Source organism: Limulus polyphemus, unplaced genomic scaffold (assembly GCF_000517525.1).
Source record: "Limulus polyphemus unplaced genomic scaffold, Limulus_polyphemus-2.1.2 Scaffold61, whole genome shotgun sequence".
Taxonomy (NCBI): Eukaryota; Metazoa; Arthropoda; class Merostomata; order Xiphosura; family Limulidae; genus Limulus; species Limulus polyphemus.
In genome coordinates this window covers 192,225-201,076 of record NW_013665671.1, presented here as the reverse complement: position 1 = coordinate 201,076, position 8,852 = coordinate 192,225, and positions in this window count along the sequence as shown.

The window sequence follows — 8,852 nt, the reverse complement described above, 5'->3', positions numbered from 1 at the left end:
AAGATAAAAACAGTGTAGCTAAACACTTTATGATCGAATAAGTAAAACAAATCCCAAAGATAAAAACAGTGTAGCTAAACACTTTATGATCGAATAAGTAAAACAAATCCCAAAGATAAAAACAGTGTAGCTAAACACTTTATGACTGAATAAGTAAAACAAATCACAAAGATAAAAACAGTGTAGCTAAACACTTTATGACCGAATAAGTAAAACAAATCCCAAAGATAAAAACAGTGTTGCTAAACACTTTATGACCGAAGAATTACAACTAAGATGAGAATTAGACACAATAAGATCAAGATAAAAAAGAGGAGGATAAAAACTTTATTTCTGAATAATCTCTTATAAGGAATTGGAATAAATTTTTAGACTTCTTCTCATGAACAGATAAAAATACAATGAAATAATCAGAATGGTAATTCTTAGTATTGTAGGGACTAAATTCATAAAAGATTGTTAATATTTTAGGAATATGAGATTTGAACTTTCTGAACTTATCATACACTACTTTTTAAACTGTGATTTCAGTTTTTGAAATTTGTAGAGCTCGAAAAATGTTTCGCATTTCATTACTTCTTGTTTGTTTTATTTGTTGATAACATATAGAAGGAAAAACATAGAACTTTGCTAGCGAGTAGTTTCAGGAAGAAGAAACACGCAACGTTATGGTGTCTCAGAAAAGAGAAAGTAACTGTACTGGTTATATTCTCGTTTACTTGAGTTTTAATATCATTTTCGTCAATGTTAGGTATGAGGTTATCCATTGTCAAACATTTTGTTTTATATTACATTTAAGATATTAATTCTTAGTTTTACATAAACGATGAGCAAGCTCCTGTATGGTTAATCACATTTTATATAGACGATGAGCAAGCTCTTCTATTTCTGTTAGTGCTCAGTCTGATGGCCATTATCATTCACTATTTTCTAACACCACAATTTCCAATGAAAAAACTTTTGCGAAGGACAATGAGGTAAATTCTAAACCATACATCTTGACAAAACTGTAAGTGAAAATTGGCATTCAAGGCCTATGTATAACTATGGCAATGATATAAATTTCACTGGAGCTACATCGTAACTGTTTTTCCAGTTTCTTAAGCTAACTTTCTCATGAAAACAACCATTAATTCCGAGGTGTAGAATATTAACATTTAGCTTGTTAGTCTTAGTAACACGTTTAGTTTCTTATTTATTGTCTTGTTAACATTACCAAGATATATATCCAGCTTTACTATAATGACTTTTCGTGTCAGGGGATAAAGTCTCTTTATCTCTTTGATAAATTCTCTTTGAGGATAAAGTCACTGCTGTTCTAAAGGATCTATTAAGTTATCAGGATTTTTCCTTGAACGAAGTATATATGTGCTAAACATGTAGCAGAGAGCATCGCAGCTTTCATTTGCGGCGATATGACACTACATTTGTATATCCAAATCGTTCTTATAATGAATTAATCCAGAAACACTTAGAAAAAAATCAAAAATAGAAATTCTATTGTAATTCTAAATCTGATCCTGAGCCAATTAAAAAGAAAAAAACATCTCAGTGCCACTTAATGTGTCCTCATCTTGGAAATTGCAACTCCTTTTTCAGTTAAAGTTGATTTTTTATAACTTTTTGTCAACGTGTTTGTAGAACCAGATAAAAGATCTGGAGTGGGATTGAAATTAATGCAACTATAGCACATTCAGAGTAAGTCTCAAAACTAAGAACGTGTAAGGAAGTGATGTTGCTTAAAGTCTTTCAAATTATTTTCTATTATATCGTATAAAATTGTTGCATGAACAAAGAAATACATTCGGTTCCTTAAGAAGACATTCTTATAAGAAGAAAAACATGAATGTTTTGATATGGGTTTTAAGACTGAAAACACAAGGTGAAAGGATAAAGGTTTATATTATTTTCTAATAATTGTTTTTTAAAAGAGAAATGACAAGGTTTTTGTTATCTTCAGAGTCAATTTGTAAATATAAGCGCTTAATTATTCGAACAAGATATATTTACGAACAAAACACAACAAAATAATGAAATAAGAAACTATTATTACAGGTCGTAAAAGAATATCGAAATCTGCTGAAACATAGCTCAGATGCAGACCAAAAAACGATTCTCTGAAACATAGCTCAGATGCAGACCAACAAACGATTCTCTGAAACATTGCTCAGATGCAGACCAACAAACGATTCTCTGAAACATAGCTCAGATGCAGACCAACAAACGATTCTCTGAAACATTGCTCAGATGCAGACCAACAAACGATTCTCTGAAACATAGCTCAGATGCAGACCAACAAACGATTCTCTGAAACATAGCTCAGATGCAGACCAACAAACGATTCTCTGAAACATAGCTCAGATACAGACCAACAAACGATTCTCTGAAACATAGCTCAGATACAGACCAACAAATGATTATCTGAAACATAGCTCAGATACAGACCAACAAATGATTCTCTGAAACATAGCTCAGATAAAGGCCAACAAACAATTCTTTGAAACATAGCCGAGATACAGGCCAAAAAACAATTCTCTGCTGATAAAATATTTCAAAACTGATCAAACAGAAATTTCATTTTTTCTTTTTAGTTTAATATCGTTTGGTATTTTAATCTAATGTTTTCAGTTTATTATAATAAATATGATCGTTTTCTTTTATCGCGAGCAGATTGAAACATTCACTGTGCAATTTTGTGAGTCTCCCAAAAAGAAGCGTTCAATTTTCTAATTATTGTGTGTAGACTTCATAACTTAATGAAAAATATTGATATAGGAATTAATAATATCATCATCTATATGTTTATTCTAAGTTTCTAAATGCAAAGCGATGTGTATCCTAAAAACAATGAAACCGAAACAGTGGTGATAACTGGTTACATATAATGATATCTATTAAAGTCGTTTGAACTATTTTTTCTTGCTTAAGGTATAGTGTTAAGATTTGCATCGGCAGAATGGTTGAATAACTTCAAGGTTACCATTCCTCAACGTTCAATATATGTACAAAACATGAATGTAATAGTATGCATACACATCCACGTATTACTTCAAAGCAATATTCTTATAACGTTGTCAGCTTACATTTGTGTAACCAGTATAAGACAAGCACAGTTCCTTGACTTTAATTTAGCATCTCGGCTGATTGGATTTTAAATGTTAGGCATGATGCACAATAAGAAAACTGTAGTGGATAAATTAAACTAGTGACGTCGTGTGTAAGTTAACTGTCTCGCATCTCATCAACACTGCGGAGACTGTCGGGTATAGGTCGGACCACTATGGGGGATACATACTGTCTTTAGGCTCTATATGACAGTTGGGTAGAATAAAGTTGCAATGACTCAAGCGACAGATAAATGAAGGAATAGGTAAATGGATAAATAGCTTTACTTGGAAATGTCTATATTTATACATGGCGTAAATTATATAGCTGAAACTGACATCGGCAGAATGATTGAATAACTTCAAAGTTACCGCTTCTCAACGTCCAATATATGTACAAAACATAAGTGCAGTAGGTATCCACGTATTACTTCAAAACAGCATTTGTATTATGTAATCAATTACGTTTGTGTAATCAGAGTACGAACAGCACAGTTCCTTGACTTTAACATTTCGCTTATTTCAGATATTCTACATAAGAAGAAAAACATAAATGTTTTGATATGGGTTTTATGACTTAAAACACAAGGTGAAAGGATATTACTGTTTTGAATTCTTTAATACGATCCGAAATTTTGAATTTGTTAATTTGGAAAATGAAAACTGTCACGATATTGAAATAAAAAAACGAATCATAACGAAAAAGGTTTATATTATTTTATAATAATTGTTTTTTAAAAGAGGAATGACAAGGTTTTTGCTATCTTCAGAGTCAATTTGTGAGATTGAAATAGAAATTTTTTTTACATGTTTTGAATTTCGCCAAAAACTACACACCAGCCTTCCTTAATTTAGCACTGCCAACTCTTGGGTTATTCTTTTACCAACGAATGGTGGAAAGACTATCACAATATAAAGATTGTGACTCGAGCGCCCTAACGTCATGCTTAAAAGAGAATGAAATAGGATTTGTGAAATATCGAGCAGTAAAGAAAGTTTCCTTTTACTGTAGTTGTAGGCGTAAATTAAAGAAATATTGTTAAAAAATTGTTTTCGGCTTCAAAAAGTTGCGAAAAGTGATCTGAGTTATTTTACAAAAAGAACCCTTGTTAATACAAAGTTATGCTCAATTATATATATATATATATATATATATATAAAATCATCTCATTATATATATAGATATATATAATATAAAACTAACCTATCATTAAATATGCAGTAGTTAGAATTGTTAAAAAAGCATTATTAGAAATTGCTCAATTCGTAGAGTACTCGCCTGATCCACGAGAGCTTTCAGATTCAATCCCGTTCGCTGGAAATGTAGAAAGGGGATTAACACAAAAAAGTGGCGCTCAGAGCCATCCTATGATCTACCTTATTTGTGAAAGGGGAGAATGTAGTAGTTTGAGTTGTTAAAAAGTGCAATGACTAGTGGTTTAACCCTTTATCTCACGTGTGACAGGTCTCAGGTTCGATCGCGAGCCTAAGACAAAAAAAAACACCACATATAACTGTCACCCAACTAGTGTTCGTTCCACGACCCAGCGATAAGGCCCGAAGGCAGGTTTTGTTTGGAGTGAGGTTGAATGTGCTAGTATTTCGGAACAAACAATGGACGTTGTTAGTCTAGCTAACCTCGAATACTTTCATTCATAAATCCATAACTGAATGTTATGTTTATCATTAACAAACTTTCTAAGTGCTGATAACAAGTATCAGAACCAATTTTTTCACCGCTGTGATGGTTACTAGCATATACGCTCACCTAAGTCTAATTACCAGTTATTTACTATATGCTAATTACCATCACAACGATTAAGACCTAATTGCTACAGTAAGTACACAATTTTTAACATTTGTGACCTCTATAACATTGTTTCATAGAAATAATCTTAGAGTAAAGTATCTGTTAAATATATTTAAGATATTCTTAGTAATTAGTTACCAAAATTAAACAATTTCTCACTTTCTTCTAAACATCGCTGTTCATATATATCTCGTTACTCGCATTAATTTGTCAGTCAAACAGTAACTACCGTTTGTATTCTCATTATTAAACAAATGTTTCATTTATTAATGTGGAACGAGATTATGCGACAAAAATAATTTCTTGAGATAGCCAACAATAATTGCTTTTTTAAGATAATATCAATCCTATTTTCATTGTGAACAAAACATCTCTTTTTAAAACGCTAGATAGGTTTGTTTGTTTTTGAATTTCGCGCAAAGCTACACGAGAGCTATCTGCGCTAGCCGTCCCTAATTTAGCAGTGTAAGACTAGAGGGAAGGCAGCTAGTCATCACCACCACCGCCAACTCTTGGGCTACTCTTTTACCAACGAATAGTGGGATTGACCGTCACATTATAACGCCCTCATGGCTGAAAGGGCGAACATGTTTGGTGTGACAGGGATTCGAACCCGCGATCCTCAGATTGCGAGTCGAGTGCCTTAACCACCTGGCCATGTCGGGCCCGCTAGATAGGACTAAGATAAAACCGCTCTATAATTAAAATATCCAAACGTACAACAGCCCTAAATCATAGTGGTTCTTTCTTAGAGGCGTACTTTCACCTAAAGATAAGTTGTATTGTGGTTCTCATGTGAAGAAATTGTGGTATGTAAATATGTGTTATTTCAACAAATCATTTTTTTTTTTTGTAAATGATTAGAAGAGGGTAGAATGTGGAAGTTAATAACTAAGGCTGTTTTACAGCTTGAGATTAGAGTTTGCGCTAAACCTAACACGATGAGTTCTTTTTAAGTTTCATTCGTTGAAACGTATGCTCGATATAAAGCACCACATTAGAACCGGAGGACTAATCGTACATCACACACACGTTTGTAAGTACCCTGAAAATACTTAAGCGGTGAAAGCCAGCGCACCTGTCAGCAGAAATGCAACTAAGATGAGACGCAAACACAATATCAACTAGAGCTCAAGATCTGTTCAACGACCACAATTACATTGTCTGTTCTTTTTATCTCCCGCTTTGGATGAAGACACATTTTGCGATATAAAAGATTTATCTGCCGGGGAGGATGCTAAGGTAGCGAATGTGCGGTCACGGTAAATGAGATCCATAACTGGCTCTGAAGACGTCATTCTATGTGTTATTCGCATGCGTCAAGAACTGAAATACTAAGAATTTGTGGTCCCCTGGTCGTATATAACCACTAGATGGCGCAGAAAATCGCTGAAAATTCTAAAATGCACTGGTTTCACAGAAAAAAAATATTTGATTTCTTCGACTCTTAACAATATCCTAATAGGATATTTAGTTAAAATTGGGTTGCTTCTTACAAAGCATTACTTTTATAAGTAAATTGTTTCATTTATTGTGAATACAAAGCTGGTCATCAACAAAACCGACTCGCAGCCTGTGTTTGAATAAATGGTCGATTAAAACTTTAGTATTATTATTTCAAGTAGATATGTAACCAACACTTTTTCAGCATGCCTATCTTTCTGTTTCTATTTACCTATAACTTTGTTCTTAACATCTCAAATTTAATCAAAAATCATGGGTATCCCTGAAGTCTTAAATCTTAAGATATTTCTATTTCATGACTTTTTTTTTCGTAGAAATTTCTACTTTTCTACATTTGTTATACTGTATTTTTTATCTTGGGGAAAGTGACTGCCTATGTCAGTTTGAGTTGAATTTATGTCACTTGTCTAGTGATCGATTTGTATTTACCCTCATTTAAAGGATAAAAATTGCAATTTTATTTTCCAAAGCGAAGAATACGTATAATGCCATATCAAAACCATGCACACAAAAAAACAAAAAACAATATTTCACTCTGCTTCTTCTTTTGGAATATTTTAGTTTCGATCGCCCATGCGCTGTTCCTAAGTACATGATTAAAATATCTGTTCGCAAGACAGAGGAGCTCGGCAAACAAGGGCCCGAACTCCGCCCTGAGGCGACGTGTAATCCGTGGCCCTATCGATCTAACCACTGTACAAGGGAAGAGTGGAATTCTCTAGGAAAACTGGAATGTGTCGAATTTATGAAGCTGCTTAGAACAAAAGTCTGATTTAAGAGATTGGATAGTTACAAAAAAAAATTAATAAAGTTAAAGCCAAACTTCACAAAACAAGCATAAAAAAATATTTCGTCACAAAAATAAGATATATACATAATTTCGACGAAAAACACAAGCAAAACAAAGTTGGAGCTATTGAATTTAATGGAAACATTCCAAAACGTGTATGAAATTAACAAGATTAGTAAACCTAAAAATACTACTACAACAACACCATTGCACGTGGTTTGCTTGAAAAGCTACACTGGCCAGTGTCATTATGAGATTAGTGATGTTAGTTTTAGTTGTAAACATTTTTTAAACTTATGCAAATATTAGGCTGTTTCGATCTAACCTCTAACAGTACTAGTTTAAAAATGTAAGGACATTGTCAACATATATGGCAAAGACGTGAACATTGTGAAGATGCACAGTTTTGTTCGTAATCTACGGGTCGTAGGTTCTAATCCCGTCACCGAACATGTTCGCCCTTTCAGCCGTGGAGTCGTTATAATGTGACGGTCAGTGATGGTTAATTCCACTTTTCGTTGGTAAGGTGTAGTCCAAGAATTGGCGGTGGGTGGTGTCGATTAGCTGCCTTCTCTCTAGTCTATTAAATCAAAATTAGGGACGGCTATAGTAGGCAAACTTAAAGTAACTTTGTTAACTGTAAAAAACTAAAGGAATCAAATTCACAACGTAGAAACTATTGTGACATCTTTAATTTTTAAATCACAGTCCTATATTAAGCAGTTTTATACTATCGTATAATATAAAGTAATTAATATCAGAAATGATATCACAGTCTGTATCAATTACCAATAAAAGCAATTCACATTAGACTGTAAGTCACTTCAGATATGTTATGTGAAGCTATTAAGCTATAGTTATTATGAAAGGATAGATTAGGAAATTAGTTAAATAATATTGTGAATGTCCGGTATACTTACTGAAAGGTAATCTAGAACTTAGACAACGAATTTTATGAGGGTCCAGAATACCTAAACTGAAGACTAGAGTAGGAATCTACGCAAGGAATACACTGAACGTCCGTTGTAGTTACTAGCAGATATACCCGTCCCACGGACTATAAACTAGGAAAATAAGGGATGTACGAAAAATACAAGCAAAAATTAATTTTGGAATGTTTACTTTTATCTTTAATATCTCACTCCAAATTTGCATTGTAATAAGATTAAGTTGAGCATTTATTTGCTATTGGTCTAGTTAACAATAAACCCGGGGGGGGGGGGTGCATTTGAGGATCTCCGGTGGGTAATTCAAAACTCTAAGCGCTTTAGTTACATATTTAGTACATCCCATGGGTCGGATTTTGGTGATGTTTGGATCAAACTGTGGAGACAGAGAGACGAAATAGGGTACATAAGACTGATAACTAACCAAATACTCGTTTAAAAAATTACAGCAGGTGTACTGCAAACGTTTATGATAAAAGAATTAAAACTTATTTTTTATGTTTTTTTTGTTGTTGTTCGGTTTGAGGAAGAATTTACTTTAAATGAGATGCATCATCTAAATTATGATAACTTTTAATGAATTTGGAATTGATTACTTTATAAAGGTAAATTGGTTTAATACAAGATAAAATAATATGTTGAACGTTGTTTTATTAACATTACTTTGCGAAAATTAACAGTTTAAACGGTCACAATTTTATAGGTAATTTATAACAGACACAACATGTTATAAATAT